General features: G+C 43.6%; 1 protein-coding gene across 17 annotated transcripts in view; it reads left to right on the top strand.

Annotated features, from left to right (window-relative positions):
* Positions 1-8,976: 8,976 nt before the first annotated feature.
* Positions 8,977-26,234, top strand: part of NUCB2 (nucleobindin 2) — a 65,204-nt gene continuing 47,946 nt past the window's right edge. For 4 of the 17 annotated variants that reach the window (XM_023230791.2, XM_023230796.2, XM_023230802.2 and 1 more), the window contains exons 1-3: positions 17,422-17,514; positions 19,069-19,245; positions 24,051-24,205. The gene's annotated coding sequence lies outside the window, so the exon portion shown is untranslated. Of the gene's footprint in view, positions 9,123-17,369; positions 17,515-17,657; positions 17,784-19,068; positions 19,246-24,050; positions 24,206-26,234 lie in introns of those variants that run through there. The other 13 variants (XM_023230793.2, XM_023230798.2, XM_023230797.2 and 10 more) reach the window with 8 other exon arrangements.

Genomic DNA, 26,234 nt, shown 5'->3' with positions numbered 1-26,234 from the left:
ATCTGATCATTGCAAAGCCTCTCTAAGGTCTTTTCTTGGATGAAAATATATATATATAAGTGTAGCACTCAATATTTATTTGATAATGTTCCTCACTGCAGTATGACTGAACTTATAAATTTTTTTTTTTTTTTTCCAGATGGAGTCTCGCTCTGTTGCCAAGGCTGTAGTACAATGATGTGATCTCAGCTCACTGCAACCTCTGCCTCCCAGGTTCAAGCGATTCTGCCTTAGGCTCATGACCAGCTGGGTTTACAGGCACCCATGATCATGCCCGGCTAATTTTTGTATTTTTGTAGAGACAGGGTTTTGCCAAGTTGGCCAGGCTGGTCTTGAACTCCTCAGGTGATCCACCTGCCTTGGCCTCCCAAAGTGCTGGCATTATAGGCGTGGGCCACCACGCCCAGCCATAACTTATTTATTCTCACTACATTTTTATAATCTGTGGGATATATGCTTCAGGATTCCTCCTCCTATGTTTCTAATGTATTGTTCTTTATATTTATTTATTTTTTAAATTTATTTGGTAAGATTGCTAAAAGGAAATAGGATTATTGTCCTTAGAATATTATAAATCTTTTTTTTTTTTTTTTTTTTTTGAGATGGAGTCTTGCTCTGTTGCCCAGGCTGGAGTGCAGTGGCATGATCTTGGCTCACTGCAACATCCACTTCCCATGTTCAAGAGATTCTCCTGCCTCAGCCTCCTGAGTAGCTGGAATTACAGGCACACACCATCACGCCCAGCTAATTTTAGTATTTTTAGTAGAGGTGGGGTTTCACTATGTTGGCCAGGCTGGTCTCAAACTCCTGACCTCAGGTGATCCACCCATCTCAGCCTCCCAAAGTGCTGGGATTACAGGTATGAGCCTCCATGCTGGGCCCCATTCTCTTTCTGAAGGAAAACAATAAAAACAAAAAGTAAATCCCTTTGCCAAAACACTATGAGGAAAACAACCCAACAATATGAGTACCTAAGATAATTAGATGACTTTCATGCATTCAACAAATGTGTGTGGATTGCCTGCTATATACTAGGCTCTGGGCATAAACAAATCAAATATGGTTTATGCCCTCATCGATTTTATGGTCTAGTGAAAGACACAGACAAAAAGCAATTAAGGAAAAAAGTACACACACACACACATACACACACACACACACACACAATTAGAGAGAGTAATAGGAGGGAGGAGAGGAAAATGGCTTTAGATTAAATGGTCCAAGTAGCTTTTTTTTTTTGAAGCAGTGGCATTTGACTTCCAATGAATGAAAAGAATCCAGCCATGCAAACTGTTGGGGGAATAGTGATCTGCTGAAAGGGGCACAGCTTCGGCAAAGGCCTCAGGTGGAAGTAGTTTCAAAGATCAGAAAAACCAACATGGTTAAAGTATAATGACAGAGAAGGAGAATAGTGAGGAATGAGGCTGGACAGAAAGATGAATGAGATATCATACAGAGGATTGACAGACATGGTAAGCAGTTAAGTGAGAACACATTATTTTCAAGTAGAGTAGTGCCTTTTTTTTTTTTCTTTTGAGACAGAGTCTCACTCTGTTGCCCAGGCTGGAATGCAGTGGCATGATCTTGGCTCACTGCAACCTCCGCCTCCTGGGTTCAAGCGATTCTTCTGCCTCAGCTTCCCAAGTAGCTGGGATTACAAGCGCGTGTCACCACGCCCGGCTAATTTTTGTATTTTTGGTAGAGACAGGGTTTCACCATGTTGGCCAGGCTGGTCTCGAACTCCCAACGTCATGATCCACCCACCTTGGCCTCCCAAAGTGCTGGGATTAGAGGCGTGAGCCACCGTGCGTGGCGAGTAGTGCTATGTTTTAAAGCATTGCTCCAACTGCTCCGTGAAGAATGGATGCCAAATTGACAGTAGGACAGTAATTTGGAGGCTATTCACAGTATTCCGTTGAGATATGATGATAACTGAGACTGGGTTATTAGAGAGAGGGAGAGGGAGAGGGAGAGAGAGAGAGATTGATTATGTACCTTAGAGGTAGAATCAACAGAACCTTTTGATGCTGATGAAGTAAATATGTGGTATGAAGGAAAACAAAGAATCAGAGATGACTCGTAGGGGTTTAGCTTGATCAACTGGATGTATACAAATTATTAAAATGAGAAGGATAGAGAGAGTGCAGAGCAGATTGTTTGGGAAGCCTATCCTAGGACAGAGTTAGGTGTGCCAAAGGCTTATCAGGGGAGTAATACCTGTGTAGGAAAAGGGACAGAAGCAGAATTGTGCAGGGAGAGTTTGCAGATAACGATGTAAACCTGACAAAGTCTCTGCCAGCTCAATGGAGGGGTTCCTGAGCAAAACTTTCCGGTTGGAGGGGTTCTGTGTTAGACTAGACCCACGAACTACCACCTTGTGCACTCATTGGCTAGAAACCTGCCCAAGAAGAGTATGACTTAACTACATGCTAAGGAGAGTGTGACTTTGGCTGTAGAGCTGAGGTAGACCTTAAAGACAATAACAGCTAGAGACTCTCAGCTAACTACACTCCTACAGCTGGGCAGCAGGTCCTTTCTTGAAAGGGGTCTGAGCAGCACATCTCCTGATCTCCCACAGTGAACAACATGCATGAGAAGATCAGCAATTTAGTGTTAGACAAAAGAGGGACAGGCTGGGCACAGTGGCGCACACCTGTAATCCTAGCACTTTGGGAGACCAAGATGGGTGGATCACTTGAGGTCAAGAGTTCAAGACCAGCCTGGCCAACATGGTGAAACCCTGTCTCTACTAAAAATACAAAAATTAGCTGGGCCTGGTGGTGGATACCTGTAATCCCAGCTACCTGGGAGGCTAAGGCAGGAGAATCGCTTGAACCCGGGAGGCAGAGGTAGCAATGAGCCAAGATCACACCGCTGCACTCCAGCTTTTTTTTTTTTTTTGTGACAGAGTCTGACTCTGTCACACACAAAAAAAGAGGGACTAAGATAGTTAATTAGATCATTAATTCATCAAATATTTATTGACCTTCCACAACAGGCCATCCAAATAAAAATGTAGATAGTTAAAGATAGTCTAAATTTCCTAAGAAAAGTTTGGGCTGGAGATATTTGAGAATTTATATATACTGTACATGGTAGGTGTATGGTTTATGGACTGGCTTGCACCACCAAATGAAAGAGGAGATTGTTCTTCACTTGGAGAAGTGTTACTTTTCTAGAGATTGTTTGGAGGCAATTTGGGTTGTCACATTGACTGCAGGGACAAAGGAGACACTACTGGCACTTAGTGGGTAGAATCTAGGAATATAAAACATTGTGCAATGCATGAGAAATCCTGCTCAATGAAGAAATGTCTCACATAAAATACCAATAGTGCTCCTATGAAAAAAATTGCTGTGGACAGATAAGAGGTCCCAGAACCAACCCTGGAACATTTCTATCTTTTAGAAGTTGGGTAATGAAGAAGATGGCAAATGAGCCTGAAAAGGATTATCTGGAAAGGTAGAAAGAAAACTAGTAGAGAGTGGTGTCAGATGCTAAGAAAGGAAAGTGTTTCGAGAGAGGAAAGTGTTTCAAGAGAGGAGTCAGCAGCAAAAACAGTGCTGCTGGGCAGTTGAGTAAGATGAGGACAGAAAAGTGTCCACTCAAAGGTGACCTTAATAAAAGCAATCTCAATAGCTGGGCATGTGGCAGGCACCTGTAATCCCAGCTACTTGGGAGGGTGAGGCAGGAGAATTGCTTGAACCCAGGAGGTAGAGATTGCAGCCAGCCACTGCACTCCAGCCCAGATGACAGAACAAGACTCTGTCTTGAGGAAATTAAAAAAAAAAAAATTCGGCCAGGAACAGTGGCTCATGTCTGTAATTCCAGCTACTTAGGAGACTGAGGCACTAGAATTACTTGAACCTGGGAGGTAGAGGTTGCAGTGAGCCGAGATTGTGCCACTGCACTCCAACCTGGGCGACAGAGCAAGACTGTGTCTCAAACAAAACAAAATAAACAAAAAATTTAATAAATAAAGATAATAGGCCGGGTGCAGTGGCTTAGGCCTGTAATCCCAGCAGTTTGGGAGGCTGAGGTGGGTGTATCACAAGCTCAGGAGTTCAAGACCAGCCTGGCCAAGATGGTGAAACACCGTCTCTACTAAAAATACAAAAATTAGCCAGGGGTGGTGGCAGGTGGCTGTAATCCCAGCTACTTGTGAGGCTGAGGCGGAGAATTGCTTGAACCCAGGAGGCGGAGGTTGCAGTGAGCCGAGACTGTGCCAATGCACTCCAGCTTGGGTGACAGAGTGAGACATCATCTCAAAAAAAAAAGCAACTTCAGTGTACTGTTGGAGAAAATGGAAGCCAGACTAGTATAAATAAGAGGAAAAGAGAGGTGAGCAACTAGGGGAAGGAACTTTTTCGATGAATTTGAACAATAAGCAGGGAAATTTGGAGGGGGATTTGGGGTCAAGGAACAGCTTTTATTTCCAACATTACATTATAAAATATGTAATTACATATAGAAAAGTTGAAAGAATTTTGCAGTAAAATTGCTAAATTTTCTACTTAAAATTTTACTCTGCTTGCATTATCACATTTCTTTATCCATAGGGAAGGGGATTTTTAAAAGATGGAAGACACTCGTATAGCATGTTTGTAGGCCTGGAATGTGATTCTGTAACCAGGGGAAGATTCATCATACAGGAAGGAAAGGCAATAGCCAAATAAAGGAGTGAAGTCCTTGAGAGGTGAGGGGAATGGAATTCAGAGTATAGGTAAAGGGACTGCCTTTTGTTGTTACAGAAGGAAAGAAAGAGGACATGGGTACAGAATCATGAGTGTTTGGGGATTTTATGTCGGGAAGACGTGGCTAAAACTGCACGATTGCCTAACAGCCAGACCCTCTTCTTCCTCGTTAGTAGAACCCACAATTTGCTGTGGGGGTAGCAGTGTGTCCATACTTAGGGGAGTTGTTGTAATTGGTGTAAGCCAGTCATGATGACTGCATTCCTCTTTCTTTGCCAGATGCTAACTTTCCTATCATACCTTGTACCAGGAGAATGGTCATATAACCTATTTCTAGTCAATGGAACTTTAAGGCTTGTTTGCTGGAGCTGGTGGGTGGGAATGGGGTGGTGTGTGGGGGTGGCTCTGTGACAGTTTTTCCTTTACTAACAAAAGGAGAGGGAACTTCTTACATAAAAGGTTCTTTTGCTGCCTCCTCGCATCCCCCCATCCCCTATCCCAAGTGTTTCAATTTCTTTTCTTTTCTTTTTTTCTTTGTTTTGAGACAGAGTCAAGTGATTCTCCTGCCTCAGCCTTCCGAGTAGCTGGGGCGCCCACCACCGTGCCCAGCTTATTTTGTATTTTTAGTAGAGATAGGTTTCACCATATTGGCCAGGCTGGTCTCGAACTCCTGACCTCAGGTGATCTGCCCACCTTGGCCTCCCAAAGTGCTGGGATTACATGTGTGAGACACTGTGCCTGGCCCCGCCTCACTTTTTTTTTTTTTCTTATACAGATGGGTTCTCACTTTCTCACCCAGTCCAGAGGTCAGTGGCCAATCATAGCTCACTGTAACCTTGAGCCCCTGGGCTCAAGCAATCTTCCCACCTCAGTTTCCTTACTAGGACTACAAGTGCACACCACCACACCCGGCTCATTTCTGCATTTAATTTATTTTTTTGGTAGAGATGGGGTCTCAAAGTGTCGTTATGCCCAGCTAATTTTTTTCTTTTTCTTTTTCTTTTTGTAGAGATGGGGTCTTGCTATGTTGCTCAGGCTGGTTTCGAACTCTTGGCCTCAAGTGGTTTTCCCACTTTGGCCTCTCAAAGCATGGGAATTACAGATGTAAGTCACCATGCCCAGCCTGTTTCCTATTTCTGAATGTGGTCATGACTCATGATGTCAGGAAGTATGCTAGCTGTCTTTCAACCTCAGGCAATAAGCTTGAAGATGAAAAGTCAGAGCTGAGGAATGCAGAGAGGCTATGATGATATTACTTAGCAGCTGAACACAGGGCAAAAACTGCCTCCGACAGATGTATTTCTGTATCATAGAAAAATAAACTCCAATTTATTGAAGTATTTGTAGCCAATTTTATGTCACTTTAACAGAATATAGATACATAATACAAAGGAAGTATGGTGGCTATTACTTTTTTCCTGTTGAATACCTCTTCCTAGGTTTATTCTAGTCACAGACTCTATTCTCCAGGCTATAGGAGTGAATACCTGACCCAAACAGGACTTAGATTCTTCCTACTGAGAATTTGAAACTTAATCAGGAATACCCAAAGACAGAAGGAACTAACCTAATGACACCTTCCAGAAAGAAGGCTGAAGATCTCCAGCCCCTAGGATTTGTATCCTACTCAAGGTCTATCTATGAGTTACTCCATTAGCCTCTCAATAAATCTCCAGCTGGGGTTGGTTTCTGTTTATTTAAACCATTGGTTCTCAGCCAGGGGAGATTGTACTCTTCAATGGATCTCTGGCAATGTCTGGAGATATTTTTGGTTGACAACTGGCAGTGAATGTTAGTGGCATCTAGTGAGTAGAGACCAGGGATTCTGCTAACATCCTGTAACGCACAGAACAACTCCCCACAACAAAGACTTACTCGGCCTCAAATGTCATTAGTGTTGAGAAATCCTGCTTTAAAACAGGAGTTCCTTAACTGATACAAAGAGGTTCTCAACAAAGCTGACTCAGGATCACCTCTGAAATGAGTGTGAAGGAAGAATGGGAGGTTTGAGGAGCAAGGAAAGGTATGGAATGGTCATTATGGGTGTCGGAGAAAGTGGAAAGTTGCTGGGCAGTACTTAGGGTCTGTCTGAGATTGATGACCGTGAATTTGGAGACATAGGTCCAGTGATTTTTCTCCTGCAATGTAGAGCTGCATGGCACAGACAAGAAGAAGGTATATGTTGGGTTCATCCAAGGTTGGGTTTCTGTCAGGTGAGAGCAGCAGAGGGAAAGAAAGGCAAGGAAGTTGATATTTGTATGGGAGTGATTTTACTGATTAACCAGAGTAATTAAGCTGGGTAATGGAGGCGGGGGCAGGAATGATGAGATAATTGATGGGATCAAGTGGATCCAGGAAACAGCCTTATTGGTACCCCTTAGAGGTTGTCAGAAAACAGAATTTCAGGCTTCCTTGCAGATCTACTGAATCAGACTTTGGATTTTTTTTATTTTTTGGAGACCAGGTCTCACTCCTATCACCCAGGCTGGAGTGCAGTGGTGCCATCACAGCTCACTGCAGCCTCGCCTTCCCAGGCTCAGGTGATTCTCCCACCTTAGCCTCCCAAGTAGCTGGGACTACAGACGTCTGCCACCACTGCTGGCTAATTTTTTGTACTTTCAGTAGAGACGAGTTTTGCTGTATTCCTCAGGCTGGTGTCAAACTCCTGGGCTTAAGAGATCCACCTACCTCAGCCTCACACAATGCTGGGATTATAGGCCTGAGCCACCATGTCCGGTTACATTTTAAAACATTTTGTTTTGTTTTTTTAGAGACAGTGTCTCAGTCTGTGTCACTCAGGCTGGAGTGCCCTGGTGTGATCATAGCTCACTGTAACCTTGAACTTCTGGGCTCAAGCAAGTGATCATCCTGCCTCAGCCTCCCAAGTAGCTGGGACTACAGGTGTTCAATATCAGACCTCTGGCTAGAATTTACATTTTAATACGTTCCTGCTGATGCACATTAAAGATTGAGAAGCCATGCATTAGTGGATTTGATGAAGGTAAAGAATTTCTGCACTGAGAATACTGAAAATATGATTCTGGGTGAATTATCTAGTCCAGAGGTTAGTAATTTTTTTTTTTTTTTTTTTTTTTTTCTGTAAAGGGCCAAGAACCATACAGTTTCTGTCACAACTATTTAACTCTGCCATTGTAGTACAAAAACAGCCTGAGACGATAGATAACACATACAGAAGACGGACAGATGTTGAAATTTGCTGTGTTCTAATAAGACTGTCAACAAAAACAAGTAACGGCAAGTAATGGGTTGATTTGACCCAAGGGCCATTGTTTGCTCATCCCTGATCTTGACCTTAATAAAAACAACAACAGTAAGTCTTAGCTCCCCAGAAAAGTTTACCCTGAGTTTTCTAGGTTCTGACTACTTACTATCTCTTGGAAGTAAGTATTCTCCCTCCCTCTTACCTTTTTTTATTTTTATTTTTTGAGATGGAATCTCACTCTGTCACCCAAGCTGGAGTGCAGTGATGTGATTTTGGCTCACTGCAATCTCTGCCTTCTGGGTTCAAGTGATTCTCCTGCTTCAGCCTCCCGAGTGGCTGGGATTACAGGCATGTGCCACCATGTCCGGCTAATCTTTGTATTTTTTTTATTTTTTTATATTTTATATTTTTTATTTTTTTTGAGACGGAGTCTGGCTCTGTCGCCCAAGCTAGAGTGCAGTGGCCAGATCTCAGCTCACTGCAAGCTCCGCCTCCCGGGTTTACGCCATTCTCCTGCCTCAGCCTCCGGAGTAGCTGGGACTACAGGCGCCCGCCACCTCGCCCGGCTAGTTTTTTGTATTTTTAGTAGAGACGGGGTTTCACCGTGTTAGCCAGGATGGTCTCGATCTCCTGACCTCGTGATCCGCCCGTCTCGGCCTCCCAAAGTGCTGGGATTACAGGCTTGAGCCACCGCGCCCGGCCTAATCTTTGTATTTTTAGTAGAGACGCAGTTTCACCATGCTGGCCAGCCTGGTCTTGATCTGCCCGCCTCAGGCCTTCTAAAGTGCTGGGATTACAGGCATGAGCCACCGCACTCAGCCCCTCTTCCCTTTTCTTAACACAATGAAGAATTTGATTTTGTAAGTAATTGGCCAGTTGATGTTCTGCAGGGTCCTAAAAGAGGAAGTAAGAAGGGAACTGAAGTCTTAGAAAACCAGAATCTCCTCGAAACCGTTGTTTTCACCCTGGAGTAAGTAGCAAGAGATGTAATACGGGTCAGGGTTCGCGTCAGCTGGTTCTCTGAGGTTGTTTCACTTTTATTTTCTTCTGGCCTCCAGCAAACACATTTTGAGTTTCTCAGCTGAGCCAAAGGAAATCAAGAAATCTCTTGAAATCAAGGAAATCAAGGAATCAATTACTTACACCAAGCTGAGCAAGAGACAACTTGAAGGCAGAGGTAGCAGTAATCAGACAGGATTTCCAAGGTAACAGGGCAGAAGTAGGGGCGAGGTGGGGAACAGAAATAAAAGCTACTGGACATCTGCTCACTAGGACTTTTTATTTATTTATTTATTTATTTATTTATTTATTTATTTATTTATTTATTTATTTTGGGTTTTTTATTTTTTATTTTTGGTGTTTCTTTGTTTTGTTCTGTTTTGGTGTTTCTTTGTTTTGTTTGCTCTTGTGGCCCAGGTTGGAATGTAGTGGGGCGATCTCGGCTCACTGAAACCTCTGCCTCCCGTGTTCAAGCAATTCTCCTGTCTCAGCCTCCTGAATAGCTGGGACTACAGGTGCTCACCACCACGCCCGGCTAACTTTTGTGTTTTTAGTAGAGACCGGGTTTCACCATGTTGGCCAGGCTGGTCTCCAACTCTTTACCACTTTACCGCCTAGATTCACTCTTTCCAGTCTTGAACAACTACTCTGCTAAAAAATGCACCTGGCCTAGAGTTAGGGAACTAACTCAAAACCAGGCACATGTAATAAGCAGTAGAGCCAGGGTTGGGGTCCAATTCTCATGCTGAAGCTTATGTATTTTCCCTTGTCCAAGGTAGTGACTATGTTTTTTTTTTGTCTTAATTAGTATTATAGAACAGTTGGAACATACAAGGTAGTGACTATGGTTTTGTTGTTGTTGCTGCTTTTTTTTGAGACAGAATCTCGCTCTCTTATCCAGGCTGGAGTGCAATGGCATGATCTTGGCTCACTGAAACTTCCATGTCCTGAGTTCAAGCGAGTCTCCTGCCTTAGCCTCCTGAGTAGTTGGGATTATGGACATGCACCACCACATCCCAATAATTTTTTTTTTGTATTTTTAGTAGAAATGGGGTTTCACCATGTTGGTCAGGCTGCTTTCAAACTCCTGACCTCAACTGATCCACCTGCCTCCACCTCCCAAAGTGCTGGGATTACAGGTGTGAGCCACCGAGTCCGACCCATGTTCTTTAGACCTCTTTCCCACCAGGAGATTCTCTGTCAGTGCTAAACCTTCAAGTTTTAGCTTTACTTATTGTTATTATTTTGCCACATAGGTTCATTTTATTGAGCTGAAAGCTTACAAAAAGTCCACTGGTCCCTGCCCTGCCCATGTTACACTCGTTCCTTCCCATGCACACTCTTGAGTATCCACAAGTGCTTCCACATAACTGGTTTCCCCCAACAAAGCACAAAGGGTGGTGCTTCCAAAGCATCCGTTGTTCGTAGCAGCAAGACTTTCAACGCTGGGGTTTTATTTATTCTGCAAGGTGGTATTTCTTTTTCTTTTCTTTCTTTCCTTTCCTTTCCTCCCCTCCCCTCCCCTCCCCTTCCCTTCCTTTTTTTTTTTTTTTTTTTTTTGACAGAGTCTCACTCTATTGCCCAGGCTGGAGTGTGCAGTGGCATGATCTCGGCTCACTGCAACCTCAGCCTCCCGTGTTCAAGCGATTCTCCTGCCTCAGCCTCCCAAATAGCTGGGGCTACAGGTGTGCACTACCATGCCCAGCTAATTTTTTTGTATTTGAAGTAGAGACAGGGTTTCACCATGTTGGCCAGGCTGGTCTTGAATTCCTGACCTCAGGTGATCTGCCTGCCTTGGCCTCCCAAAGTGCTGGGATTATAGGCATGAGCCACTGTGCCTGGCCATTTTTTTATCTTTGAAAATGTTTTATTTCAATAGTTTTCGGGCTGCAGGTAGGTTTTGGTTACATGGATAAGTTCTTCCGTGGTAATTTCTGAGATCTCAGTGTACCCGGTCCTCCAGCAGTATACATTGTACCCAATATGTAGTCTTTATTCCTCACCCTTCTCCCAGCCTTTCCTTCTGAGTCCCCAAAGTCTATTACATCATTCTACTTTTGTGTCCTCATAGCTTAGCTCCCACTTATAAGTGAGAACATATGATAATTGGTTTTCCATTCCTGAGTTACTTCACTTGGAATAATGGCCTCTAGCTCCATCCAAGATGGTGCAAATACATTATTTTGTTCTGTTTTATGAATCAGTAGTGTTCCATAATGTATATATAACACATTTTCTTTACGTACTTGTTGGTTGCTGGGCACTTAGGTTCATTCCATGTCTTTGCACTTGAGAATTGTGCTGCTGTAAACATGCATGTGCAAGTATCTTTTTCATATGATGACTTCTTTCCCTTCGGGTAGATACCCAATAGTGGGATTGCTGAATTGAATGGTAGTTCTGCTTTCAGTTATTTGAGGAATCTCCATACTGTTTTCCACAGAGGTTGTACTAATTTACATTCCCAACAGCAGTGTAAAAGTGTTCCCTTTTCACCACATCCATGCCAACATCTATTGTTTTTTGACTTTTTTTTCTTTTTTTTTTTTTTTGAGGCAGGGTCTCACTCTGTCACCCAGGCTGGAGTGCAGTGGTGTGATCTCAGCTCACTGCAACCTCTGCCTCTCAGGTTCAAGCAATTCTCCCACCACAGCCTCCCCAGTAGCTGGGAGTACAGGCATCCACCACCACACCTGGCTAATTTTTGTACTTTTAGTAGAGATAGGGTTTCACCATGTTGGCCAGGCTGGTCTTGACCTCCTGGCCTCAAGTGATCCACCAGCCTCAGCCTCCCAAACTGCTAGAATTACAGGTGTGAGCCATTATGGCTGGCCATTTTTCTCTATTCTATTCCACTGGTCTATGTTCCTATTTTTATATCAGTACCATACTGTTTTGGTAACTATAGTCTTTTTTTTTTTTTTGAGACAAAGTCTCACTCTTGTCCCCCAGGCTAGAGTGCAATGGCACAATCTCAGCTCACTGCAACCTCTGCCTCCTGGGTTCAAACGATTCTCCTGCCTTAGCCTCTCAAGTAGCTGGGATTACAGGCACCTGCCACCACACCTGGCTAACTTTTGTATTTTTAGTAGAGACAGGGTTTCACCATGTTGGCCAGGCTGGTCTCAAACTCCTGACCTCAGGGGATCCACCCGCCTTGGCTTCCCAAAGTGCTGGGATTACAGGCGAAGGCCACCATGGTAACTGTAGTCTTGTAGTACAGTTTGAAGTTGGGTAATGTGATGCCTCCAGATTTGTTCTTTTTGCTTAGTTTTGCTTTGGCTATGCGGCTCTTTTCTTGTTCCATACGAATTTTAGGATTGTTTTCTCCAGTTCTGTGAAGAATGATGATGGTATTTTGATGGGAATTGTATGGAATCTGTAGATTGCTTTTGGCAGTGTTGTGGGATGTGTTTCCATTTGTTCCAGAAGGGAGTATAACTGCCTCTGCCACACATGAGTTCACAAAGGGAGTGGGGAGTAGCAGGCAGCAGCAAGCCTCACCCAGCTCCCATGCAGTTGGCAAGGCTGGTCTTGCTCCCTCAGTGCCCTGCTAACAGCACTGAGTTTAGATCCAGGCAGTCTGTGCACACTGTGACCTGAAACCACAGCTTTCAGGTCATGCCCTTTCCTATCTGCTGGTAAGGCTGAGCACCCAGCACATATGCTTGTGTCTCCTGCACACTTCTCGCTTGCCCCCTGGTTTCTGCTCAAGGAGTTCACCCCCACTCCAGATTATATCATATAATTCAGTTGGGAGCTTCTTTCACCCTGTGACCCCTCCCTGAGTTTGACTTCCCCGAGGGCCCCTGTAAGATACAGTCAGGAATGGCTTCCCCCCTTTCATGGTGGAGACTGGGAATGCCTACAAGGCACTTCCCACTACTGCTTCTACGTTTATTTATTTCACGCCACTCCCTAAATCCATTCCAGCTCTGGGTAGGGTTGAAGCCTTCTCCTGTGGACTAGATTTTCAGATTCCCTGGTAGGAATGTGTGCTTGGAGGAAGACTCTCCCCTTCTCACACTCTGGGAACTTACAGTTTTTCACCTGTCTCACAGAGTAGGCTGCAGCCTGCTGCATCTTTCAAAGGGTCTGTGGATTCTTTCCCAGCTAATTTTTTAAAAAAAGTTCTTTTTGTAGAGACAGGCGTAGGCCAGGTGCAGTGACTCATGCCTGTAATCCCAGCATTTTGGGAGGCTGAGTTGGGAGGACTGCTTGATGCCAGGAGTCCGAGACTAACTGGGCAACACAGTGAGACCCTATCTCTAAAAGAAAAGGGGGAAAAAAGGGTTTTAGTTGACTAAAACCAGGACAAACATAAAGAAGGTCTCCCATTCAATTTATCTGGTTCTAAAAGCAGCTTTTTCTAATTGTGCACACAAATGAACTGTTTTAGGCAAGACAGGGTCTTGCTATGTTGCCCAGGCCGAAACACAGTGGCTGTTCACAGGTGTGATCCCACTACTGATCAGCAAAGGAGTTTCTGACCTGCTCTGTTTCCAACCTGGACCTGTTTACACCTCCTTAGACAACCTGTGGTACTGAGGCAGGAGGCAGAACTCAACTCTGGAGGCAGAGCTTGGACACCGGACCAAATTGAGGACTAGCTGAAACAGGTTTGGAGCAGAATCACCTCCCTATAAGACATGCCCACCAGTGTGCCATGTCAGCTTACCATTGCCATGGCAACATCCTGAAGTTATGGCCCCTTTCTGTGGCAATGACCTGACAACCTGGAGGATACCACCCTCATTCTAGAAATTTCTGCATAAACTGCCCATTAAGTTGCAAATAGTTAAAAGTGGGTATAGGGCGAGATGCAGTGGCTCATGCCTAGAATCCCAGCACTTTGGGAGGCCGAGGTGGGTGGATTGCTTGAGGTCAGGAGTTTGAGACCAGCCTGACCAACATGGTGAAACCCCGTCTCTACTGAAAATACAAAAATTATCCGGGCATGGTGGTGGGTGCCTGTAATCCCAGCTACTCAGGATGCTGAAGCAGGAGAATCGCTTGAACCCGGGAGGTGGAGGTTGTAGTGAGCTGAGACTGTACCACTGCACTCCAGCCTGGGTGACAAAGTGAGACTCTGTCTCAATAAATAAATAAAAAATAAATAATAAATAAAAATAAAAATAAAATAAAATCAGTATAAATAGAAATGCAGAACTGCCTCTGAGTTGCTGCTCTGGGCACACTGCCTACAGGGCAGCCCTACTCTGCAAGGAGTAGTACCTCTGCTGCTGCTGTGTACTGCTGCTTCAATAAAAGTTGCTGTTTAACACCACCAGCTCACCCTTGAATTCTTTCCTGGGTAAAGCCAAGAACCCTCAATTTTGGGGCTTTCCTGCTCTGCATCAGTCTTCTGCTCCTAGGAGTTCACACTTTTTTGTTTGTTTGTTTGTTTTGAGGCAGAGTTTCACTCTTATCACCCAGGCTGGAGTGCAACAGTGCAATCTCAACAGTGCTCACCGCAACCTCTGCCTCCCAGGTTCAAGCCATACTCCTGCCTTAGCCTCTTGAGTAGCTGGGACTACAGGTGTGCGCCACCATGCCTGGCTAATTTTTGTATTTTTAGTAGAGATGGAGTTTCGCCATGTTGGTCAGGCTGGTCTTGAACTCCTGACCTCAGATGATCTGCCGGCTTCGGCCTCACAAAGTGCTGGGATTACACGTGTGAGCCACTGTGCCCAGCCAAGTTCACCCCATTAATGTCAAACAGTGCAGACACCCACAGTTGTTATAGCACACTACAGCCCAGAACTGGTTTCCAGCTATTCTCCTGCCTCAGCCTCCTGAGTATCTGAGACTACAGGTGTATACCACTGGGCCCAACACAGGTCTTTTTTTTTTTTTTGAGACAGGGTCTTGCTCTGTTGTTCAGGCTGGAGTGCAGTGGTGCAATCTCGGCTCATTGCAACCTCCACCTCCTTGATTCAAGTGATCTTCCTGCCTTAGCCTCTCAAGTAGCTGGGATTACAAGCGTGCACCACCACACTTAGCTATTTTTAGCAGAGACAGGGTTTCACCATGTTAGTATTTTTAGTAGAGACAGGAAAGTTTTACCATGTTGGCCAGGCTGGTCTCAAACTCCTGACCTCAAGTGATCTGCCCACCTCAGCCTCCCAAAGTGTTGGGATTACAGGTGTGAGCCACCTACCTGCCTGGCCTATCCTAAGTTTTAACGCCTAATTCAGGCACTGTGTGTTCATCTGTGCTAGATAATAGCTAATAAACATGCACAAGATAGTTCCTGCCTTCAATGTGTTTACAGTCTAGTTCTAGTGTTTTGTAGTGTTAGGATGTGGTATGGTCTTCCGATCTGACACCACCAATGGGTACTAATTATATATAACCAATACCTAGATAATAAAATTTCCCATGTTTTTCAAATTGAAATTTAGTTTTCCTATACCACTAACCTGAATATCCTCCTGAATATCCTTTCTTCTCTAGTGCCTTTACTCTTCAATTTATCCAATAGAGCCAAATATGACTATTTCCTTACATTTGCCTTTGCGCTTAACCCTTCAGCTGAGGTAGTGCCACAACATTCTTGGACTTTCATGATGATAAGGCAGATAGATTAAGATCTTGATTTAAATAAAATGGACAAGTGTAGTCTTCTCCTGAACTTCAAAAAGGATAAACAAAATGGACAAGGGTCCTCTTCTCCTGAACCTCAAAAAGGAGCTTAACCTTGAGGTACTGATCTATGTATATGGATGAGAAGTGTTAGTAAAGATAATTGAGGCCAGGTGTGGTGGTTCACGCCTCTAATCTTTGGGAGGCTGAGGCGGGCAGATCACTTGAGTCCAGGACTTTGAGACCAGCCTGGAAAACATGGCAAAAATCCATTTCTACAAAAAATGCCAAAAAATTAGCTAGGCGTGGTGGTGTGCGCTTGTAGTCCCAGCTATTTGGGAGGCTGAGGTGGGAGGATTGCTTGAGCCTGCGAGGTTGAGGCTGCAGTGAGCTGAGATTGTGCCACTCCACTCCAGCCTGGGCAACAGAGGGAGACCCTGTCTCTAAATAAATAAATAAATACGATTGGGTTGAAATCCAGAGACCTAAGTTATAGTCCCAGCTCAGCCACTAATCTGAGAATAGTTAATTAACATTTATTGAAAATTTACAATGTGCCGGTCACTGTTTAAATTAATTTGCTATGCTGTAAGCAGGAGGGTACTATTATTATCTTCATTTTACAGACAAGGACATGGAGGCACAGAGCACTTAAATAACTCGCAAATCATACAGTTAGAGGCACACAGAGTCCAGTTTGCAACAGAGGCAATCTTCCTGGTAATACTTCCAGATAACAGAAGCTTTCATTGCTAACACACTATGTGGCAGATTCTGTACTGTGTATGTGTGTTTTTTGTTTGTTTGAGACAGGGTCTCACTCTGTGGCACAATGATCGTGGTTCACTGCACCTTCGGCCTTCTGAGCTCAAGTGATCCTCCCGCCTCCATCTCCTGAGTAGTACAGATGTGTGACACAGCGCCTGGCAAATTTTTAAATATTTCCTTCAGACTGAAACATCATTGTGGTAAAGATAAAAAAGAAAAAAATATTATTGTAGAGATGGGATCTCACTGTTGTCCAGATTGGTCTCAAATTTTTGAGCTCAAGCCATCCTGCTGCCTTGGCCTCCCAAAGTGCTGGGATTACAGGGTGAGTCACCATGCCTGGCCTATACTGTTTTCCTGGCAATGTTATCTCATTCAGTCTTCATGAATAACCCTAAGGTATATGATACCAATTTTTCAGGTGAAAAAAACTAATTGGCAGAATGAAACTTCGTAAACAGCCTGTGGCTCCAAAAGCTTCTGGAAACCTCAAGCTACCCATGTGCATCTTTGAGCCTCAGTTTCCCCATCTTTAAAATGAGGGGGTTGGAGTAGATGTCTGTTCTCTGGGGGAGGATGCAGAGGAAAGCGCTGTCTGCGAATCCACGAGAGAAAATGTGGGGTAAATAACAGTTAAACCACAGTGACCGAGGGCCCAGCATAACGGGGGTGGGTGCGGTTACAAATGCCGGTAAGATTCCCGCCTAGGCGGAGGACCGGGGTGTCAGAGCCGAGCGAGGCCTGTGGGCGAGAATGGGCCTGACAGCCATTCTCTGACCCGCGTGGGCGCTGCAGGCGCAGGCCAGCGGCCAAGGGAGAGGCGATCCCTGGGGCTCTGCCCGGGTCTCGGGACGGCACCTCACCCGCCCAAGTCCTGCTCCACAGGCTTCTCCGGGAAAGCTAGGGAAGGAAGAGGCGCGGCCTCCCGAGCCCGCATCTCAGAGCGCCACGTCCCTCCTGGCTCAGCCTCCCCGCAGGCTCCATAGCTTCGGCGCTCCCCCACCGCCCGCCTCCAGGCTCCACGGAGCGGCCGTGTCCCTGCTCCCGCCAATCGGCGTCGTCAGCAATCCCGAACCGGACCAATCAGCGGCCGCAGGGTGTGGAAACTGTCGCCATGGCAGCCAAGAGGCGGGCACGCGCGGCGGGAGGAGGGGCAGAGCGGAGCGGTGGGCTGGGGGCTGGAGAACAGGTTTGTGCGCTGGACGCAAGCCCCAGGCGCAGCCTCGCTCACCGAGATCCGGCCAGGTAAGGCCGGTAGCCGCGCGGTCGGTGCGGAGCAGCGCGGCGGGAGATTGGGAGGTGGGGGGGGTCCGGAGATAAGGCTCAGGTCTTCGCCTGCCTTGCCAGAGCAGTGAGGGTGGCGGGGGCCGTGCAGTGGGCGGGGCAGCGGCGGGGAGGGGGCTCCCAGCGCCAGCCGGAGGCGCTGGGTTCCTTCTACTCCACTCGCAGCAGGGCACGCGAGCTTTCTTCGGGGTCGAGGAGGGTGGCTGGCTCCTGGCGGGGAGCAGGAGAGGGTAGGGGCCAAGCCGAGACCCTGGCGGGGTCCCGTCGGGTCTGGGCAGGTCGATGGGTGAGCGGGTGCCCACTAGTGAGGAGGGACACCCACCAATTCCAGGCGATGCTTCCCTGCGCCGCTGAGCAAAGCTAGGCCCGGGGATCCTGCTCTTCTCCGGTCTGGTTAAGCCGGCAACCTCTGACACTTAGGAGAAAGTTAGTATCAGTCATGATATCCTTTTCCCTTAAGTGACAAATTAGGAGATGAACCCTTTTGGTTTTAGGAGATGAGAAATAGAGTACTTCCTTTTTGCACCTGCTAAGTGGTAACTCAGCAAATGTGGTTACTGTGGTTGATGTTTGCAACGGTCGCAGATGACAATTATTTTACAGTATCAAATGGCTAGGAGAGAGAGGGAAAGAGGGAGAGAGAGAGAGAATATGAGGGAATGAAAATGAACGGGAACCATTATGATTTTTGAGAGACAGAACCTCTTGAAATTCTGTGTCCACTAAACTCCTAAATTGAATAATGTACATTTTATGCAATTGAACAAGCTAGTGCTACCATCTAAGTCTGCTACTAAGGCTCTGTTAAATTCATGGACGAGTATGAACACTACAAGTTATTACCTTGGTTTAAAACTAGGGGCAGGTTAAATGCAAATATTTCTGATAGTGAATTTTGTTTGAGGGAGATTGTGGACTTTCCCTATGGGAAAGTTTAAAGAATTGATGAGAGAGATACTTTAAGGAATGTTCTTGTTTTTTGAAACTTGAATAAGTTCAACAAATGTTGAACTAATATTTCCACAAATCTTCCTGAGCTAATAGGGTCAAAAATTAAAATTTTGGAAATTTAGAATTAGAAATGAAATCTCAAATAATATCACTGTCATAATTAGGATGAACATGAAAGCTTCTATTTCTCATCATGGTCTTCAGGCTCTCCGTGATCTCATCTACCTTTGTAGCAGGGGGTCAATTTTTTTTTTTTTTTTTTTAACTAGACAATTTTAGAAATTTAAAGGAGTCAAAAAATTATTTCTGTCTCCATGTGTTTACTCATGCCCTTCTCTGTCTATCCAAATTTTACCCATTTTTTTTTTTTTCTTTTTTTCTTTTTTTTTTTTTTTTGAGACGGAGTCTCACTCTGTCATCCAGGCTGGAGTGCGATGGCCCAATCTCGGCTCACTGCAACCTCCACCTCCCGGATTAAAGGGATTCTTCTGCCTCAGACCATCAAGTAGCTGGGATTACAGGGACCCACCACCACAGCCAGCTAATTTTTTGTATTTTTATTAGAGACGGGGTTTCACCGTGTTGGCCAGGCTGGTCTCGAACTCCTGACCTCAGGTGATCCACCCGCCTTGGCCTTCCAGAGTGCTGGGATTACCAGACGTGAGCCACCGTGCCTGGCCGACCCATCTTCTAAGAGTCGAATCTGTCTGTGTTGTGTTTACCTTTCTTTGCTATCCCAAGGTACGTACATATTGTTCATATCACACATTTTGTATATATCCTTTCAGCATGCTTTTTGCCAAGTTGGTTTGTGCTCTGTGAAAAACAGTTGAGATAAAATGCACAATTAAGACAATTAGGGTACTTTTCAAAACACTATTAATTATGGGCACTAATATCAATAACATCAATTCAGATGTCTGTTTTGGGATATGTTATGAATCTCTGAACACATACTAAACTAATTTTGCCTTACTTAGAATAGTATTGAAATTGCTTTCCACTTTCTAAGGACCCTTTTGAAGGCTGGGGTCTACAAAATACCTTTTTGAGTACTGGGTTGCTGGCAGAATCAAGTGCAGGATTTAAAAATGTATTGAAAATAATCCTTTAGGCCAGGCATGGTGGCTAATGTCTGTAATCCCAGCACTTTGGGAGGCTGAGGCAGGTGGATCACTTGAGTCCAGGAGTTCGAGACCAACCTGGCCAACATGGTGAAACCCCATCTATACTAAAAATACAAAAATTAGCCGGACGTGGTGGCGGGCACCTGTAATCCCAACTACTCAGGAGGCTGAGGTAGGCTGCTTGAACCCGAGAGGCAGAGGTTGCAGTGAGCCGAGATAGTGCTATTGCACTCCAGCCTGGGCAACTAGAGCAAAACTATGTCTCAAAAACAAAACAAAAAACAGGCTACTAACCATTTCAAATAATTTATTCAAGGAAAAACTTCAATCATTTTAATTATTTTCAATCAAAACTTTTTTTACAACCATGATGTGGTGAAAAGTATATTTAGTTAGAATTTCGTGGCCAGATTCTAGTATGGGCTCTGCCAAATGAACTTGGCCAAAGTCAGTTAACTTCCTTCTGTATTTATAACCTTTTATAAAAGTAGGGCTGAATGAGATTACAGTAGTCCTCCTTTGTCCTAGAGGGATATGTTCCAAGGGTCCCAATGGATGCCTGAAACTACAGATAGTACCAAACCTTATATACGCTATGTTTTTTGCTATACATATATAATAATAAAATGAATAAATAATAATAATACACTGTAATCAAAGTTATATGAATGTGATCTTTCAAAATATCTTGTTTTACCTTAGGTAATTGAAACTGCAGAAAGTGAAATCGCAGATTAGGGAGGACTACTTTATCTCCAAGATTATTTCTGATCTTAGAATTCTCTGATTCTAAAATCCTAAAGCAGCCTAATAGAAGTTCAGATAGTAGTTACTTGATTTTATTTTTGGCAGAGCTTTTTATTTTTATTTATTTATTTATTTTTTGAGACAGGGCCTTGCTCTGTTGCCTATGCTGGCTAGAGTGCAGTGGTGTGATCATGGCTTCCTGCAGCCTGGAACTGCCAGGCTCAAGTGATCCTCCTACCTCAGTCTCCTGAGTAGCTAGGACTAAAGGCGCATGCCACCACACCCTGCTCATTTTTAAGTATTTTTTTTTGTAGAGAAGAGGCCTCACCATGTTGTCGAGGCTGGTCTCAAACTTCTAGGCTCAAGCAATCTGCCTGCCTCGGCCTCCCAAAGTGCTGGAATTACAGGCGTGAGCCACTACACCTGGCCTTGGCAGAGTTTTTTTTTTTTTTTTTTTTTTGGCAGTGTATTTTAATTATCTGAAGTACAGTATATGTAAATAATAAAGAGATTATAATTTTAATAATATGTTTATTGAGTGATACAGATCTGTTTTTCATAAGCCTATAATCTAGGATACTCCAACCATTGTTAAGACTGGAAAAAAGGAGATAAAATAGTTTCCTTGGTAAGTGTCCTTTTTTACAGATGTGGACAACAGAGGCTCTAAGATCTATACTAATGTCTTGGTCAGGGAAAAGCTGTAGTCCAGCTCAGCTGGTCATACACTTGATATTTCGTTTGAACCTCACTTTCCCATTGACTTTCATTTTTGAAGGGAAAATGGAGGTGAGCACCAGGCTGTCTGTGGCCCTTGACACTGGTGCCATGGAGAAACTCAAAAGCCGTTTATTTTTCTTCACCCTACCCTGTTTTATCGTTAGATTTGTAACATTGATAGTAAGAAGAAGCAATCCACATTTCCTAGCACAAGGTAGTGCCTTAGAGAAGGAAGCCTGAGTCTCTTGCTACAGTTCTGATTTAAGATTAGAAGGAAGAGTTATGTTGGATGCATTGCTTTCATTGGCCTATAACTGTGTCAGGACTTCGGTTCTGGCAGTGTTCAGAGAAGAGCTCTAATGTGGCCTTTCAAAAATGACTGTAAGGCCAGGCATGATGACTCACACCTGTAATTCTAGGCTTTGGGAGGCTAAGGTGGGCAGATCACTTGGCTCACAGGTTTGAGACCAGCCTGGGCAACATGGTGAAAGCCCATCTCTACCAAAAATTTTAAAAACTAGCTAGGCGTGGTGGTGTGTGCCTGTAGTCCCAGCTACTCTGGAGGCTGAGGTGGAAGGATGGCTTGAGCCTGGGAGGTGGAGGTGTTTTTTTTTACTTTTTTAATTTTTTTGAGATGGAGTCTCCCTCTATCGCCCAGGCTGGAGTGCAGTGGCGCCATCTCGGCTCATTGCAAGCTCCGCCTCTCAGGTTCAGGCGATTCTCCTGCCTCAGCCTCCCTAGTAGCTGGGACTACAGGCGCCCGCCACTACACCTGGCTAATTTTTTGTATTTTTAGTGGAGATGGAGTTTTACCATGTTAGCCAGGATGGTCTTGATCTCCTTGTGATCCGCCAAGCTCGGCCTCCCAAAGTGCTGGGATTACAGGCGTGAGGCACCGCACCCAGGTGGAGGTTTTAATGAGCCGAGATAGCGCCTCTGCACTCCAGCCTGGGTGATAGAGTCAGACCCTGTCTCAAAAAACAAAAACAAAAACTAAAACGACTTTTAAAGTTGTATGTCAAACTGGTCTTGCTTGCTTTTTGTTTTGTTTTTTTACTTTTTTTTTTTTTTTAAGACAGGGTCTTTCTCTGTCATCCAGGCTGGAGTACAGTGGTATGAATGGCTCACTGCAGCCTCGATCTCCTGGACTCAAGCAATCCTCCCATCTCAGCTTCCTGAGTAGCTGGGACTACAGGTGCACACCACCACACCCAGCTAATTTTTTGATTTTTTTTGTAGAGGCGGGCTTTCACCATGTTGCCCAAGCTTGTTTTGAACTCCTGCGCTCAAGTGATCCACCCGCCTCAGGCTTTTAAAGTGCTGGGATTATAGGTGTGAGCCACCACGCCCAACCTGGTCTTGCTTTTTAAGTTCTACCACTTTGGGTGTTTACAGACAGATTTTCATATTTCTTTATGTTTCCTTTTCAAGACAAGAAAGGCATTAATATTTATTGAGCAATTACCATTGTCGTGCACTGTGCTGGCTACTTTGTATTTATTCTTATTTTCCTCCTGTCAACAAACCTGTGAAGAGGTATGAGCTCAATTTTCTTTTTTTTTTTTTTTTTGAGACGGTGTCTCGCTCTGTCGCCCCGGCTGGAGTGCAGTGGCCGGATCTCAGCTCACTGCAAGCTCCGCCTCCTGGGTTCACGCCGTTCTCCTGTCTCAGCCTCCCGAGTAGCTGGGACTACAGGCGCCCGCCACCTCGCCCGGCTAGTTTTTTGTATTTTTTTTAGTAGAGACGGGGTTTCACCGTGTTAGCTAGGATGGTCTCGATCTCCTGACCTCATGATCCGCCCATCTCGGCCTCCCAAAGCTTGAGCCACCGCGCCCGGCCTGAGCTCAATTTTCTAGGTAGGAAAATCAAGACTCAGGCAAGAAGTAGCTTGCAAGTAAATAGGGGAAGTTAGGATTTAATCTGCTGTTTGCATGTTTATTTTTTACCATGTTGTGTCAATAAAAGTCATATACCTTTCCAAAATACAACATGCATATGATTACTCTCCTGCATAGATTATTTTATGTTAAATATACCATATATAAAAAAAGAAATACCTGTGTCCTTAAAATTTGAAAATATTTTATTTGCTTTTTTTTAACAGACTACTTAGAAATAACTGCTTATGTTCACTAACGAGTTTGCACATGAGCTGCTTTGTGTTTTACATGTTATTTTATGGAGTTTCAAAAAAGAATTTGAGATATTTCATCTTATTATTGATCTCTGTGACAAACTAGAAACAAAGTTAATTTTTTTAAAGTGGTGGTAAGAGTAAAGAAAAATTCCAGTTAGGGATTTAACAGGAAAAGTTGCCCTATATCTTGAAGTCTCATTGCTGACAAAAATAAGTTTTTAATCTGAATTCCTCTTAGTTATTCAGGAGGGGAGGAATACGTAAAATTTGGGAATAATAAATCAATATCTTTTTTTTTTTTTCCAAGACAGAGTCTCACTCTGTCACCCAGGCTAGAGTGCAGTGGCATCATTTCGGTTCACTGCAACCTCTGCTTCCCAGGTTCAAGCGATTCTTGTGCCTAAGCCTCTTGAATAGCTGGAACTACAGGCACCTGCCACTATGCCCGACTAATTTTTGTATTTGTTTAGTAGAGATGGGGTTTCACCACATTGGGCAGGCTGATCTTGAACTCCTGACCTCATGTGATCTCTTCTCCTTGTCCTCCCACAGTGCTGGGATTACAAGCAGGAGCCATCGTGCCTGGCCAACATCTTTGTTTATTCTGGTTTTGATTCTGTTTATTTCACGTATCTTTCTCCCTTCCTTACTGGAATATGATATAATTAGTCTCCTTCCACATCATAAAAATTTGGCACTTTTCACATTATGTGACAAATGCATACATTATCATGTACCGTTACCACTGTAAAAAGTCTAAATTTTGTAATTTTGTGTCTTTTTATTTATTTGTTTTTTTTTTTTTTTACATTTAGAACGTGTTACGAGCCAGTTTTTAGTGAAAAAACATTGGGCTAGGAGCCAAGACCCATCTCTTCACTATTTTGGTATTGTGCAAGTCATCTTATCTCTCTTGACCTCAGTTGTCTCATCTGTAAAAAGGAGATAAAAATTATTTACCTACCTGAACGTAAGTACTCAAGAATTGCATTTGATTGCAAAGAAAAATGACTACCACCACCACCACCACCAAAATACAAAAAAAGAAAAACCAAAAACGGACTCACAGATGGCTTAAACATGCAATATTTACTTTCTTATATAAAATAATAATTGAAATAGCACTCTAGGATGGGTATAGTGGCTTTATAAAGTCATCAGAGACTTAAGCTTCTTTCAGTTCTTTTATCAGTGATCCCTAAGATGTTCTTGTGGCACTGGTTCTTATAAGTCCAAGATAGCTGCCGGAGTTCTAACCATCACTGTCCTGTTCTAGGCAGCAAAGCATGGGCGAAGAAAGATGCATCCTCTTCCTTTAAGGAGAATTCCTGAACCAAGGCTGAGGCTATAAGAAAACAGGGAAATGTAGCTGAATGCATGGCTGCCCTCTTTAAAAATGGGCGTTTGTTACTGAGAAGGAAGGAAAGATTTGGATATTAGCAAGCAAATAGAAGTCTCTGCCATGATATGAATCTTTTTATCTTTCAGCTCTGAAATCTGTAATCTGTGATAACCACTCATAGAAGCTTCTGTAATTTGCCACGGCAGAGATTTAAGTCTGACTATTAACTACAGAAGGAAATAATCTTCATCTAATAAATTGTGTTTCTGTTTTTACTTTTAGCCCTTAATTCATTATAGAAGCCTTTCTGTCTTATTTGTGTATTTGTTCTGGTTATTTTTTAAAATTACCCATAAATGCTCAATAGATGACTGTTGTACATTTTATGGTTGTGTTAAAAAGAGCTAACATTTATTGAGCTACTTGCTGTAAGCAAGGCACTAAAATGACAGAGGTAAATTATCCCAAGGGTATCACATACCTAATCATCAGAAAGTAAATTTATATTGAAAGTAAATATAATTCATCTCAAGATACATTTCACTATGGTCACATGAGGAACACTTGCCTTTCTTGCTAACTAAAAGTAGTTTGTTCTTTTTCTTCTTCTTTTTTAGCCACTTAACTATTAGTTCTCTTGAAATTTTCTTACTACTAGTTCTTGCTTAACTTATTTAGCCACACCAATATTTTATTTCCTTCCAGACTTTTTTTGTTGTTGTTGAGATGGAGTCTCACTCTTTCACCTAGGCTGGAGTGCAAAGGCGTGATCTCTGCTCACTGCAGCCTCCACTTCCCATGTTCAAGCGATTCTCCTGCCTCAGCCTCCTGAGTAGCTGGGACTGCAGGCATCCACCACCACACTGAACTAATTTTTGTATTTTTAGTAGAGATGGGAGTCTCACCCTGTTGGCTAGGCTGGTCTCAAACTCCTGACCTCAGGTGATCAGCCCGCCTCAGCCTCCCAGAGTGCTGGGATTACAGACAGGAGTGAGCCACTGTGCCCGGCCCCTTCCAGACTTTTCTTGGTGAATGTTATATAAATATAATATTTAATTTATTTATTTATAATATATAATATTTATAATAGATAATATATAAATATACCCTATACTTGTCATGCAAAATGGTTCAATTGTCATTGTTTCTATTTCAAAAAGTAAACTGAAATAAATAGCTTTGAGAGAAAGAAATTCAGGGAATGGAAATTGGAGTGAGAAAGATTCTAAAGATTCAGTCAATCATTTAGAGTTTTTAGAAGGGAGACAGTAAGTTAAGATTTTATTTCTACACAGTATATTTGTATTTTTGAAAGTTTTTACATTTTTTGGTTGTATTAGTAGGCACAAACTACAGTAATTCTTTTGCTGCTAGTGCTGCAGTTTCCTTTTTTCTGATCTAGACTCGTTGACCTCAAATAAACAAAATAATCAGGAGACTTGTGACCATAAAAACAACCCAGTTTTGTTTTTAAGAGACATTTAACATTATAAATCACCTGACTGAGAATGTCTGTCTGGTGAGTACCATTTTCATGACTTTTAAATTTTTTTAATTAACAGAAAAGGATCATGCTATGCATTGTTTTGTAAGCAGCATTTTAAAAATTGCGATTGTATTTAATAGCTTATCTTCCTCACTAGATTGAAGCCCTGTG

The sequence above is a fragment of the Piliocolobus tephrosceles genome, chromosome 13 (assembly GCF_002776525.5).
Source record: "Piliocolobus tephrosceles isolate RC106 chromosome 13, ASM277652v3, whole genome shotgun sequence".
NCBI classification, from domain to species: Eukaryota; Metazoa; Chordata; class Mammalia; order Primates; family Cercopithecidae; genus Piliocolobus; species Piliocolobus tephrosceles.
The sequence above is the reverse complement of the archived record's forward strand: the minus strand, read 5'-3'. Positions and strand labels throughout refer to the sequence as shown.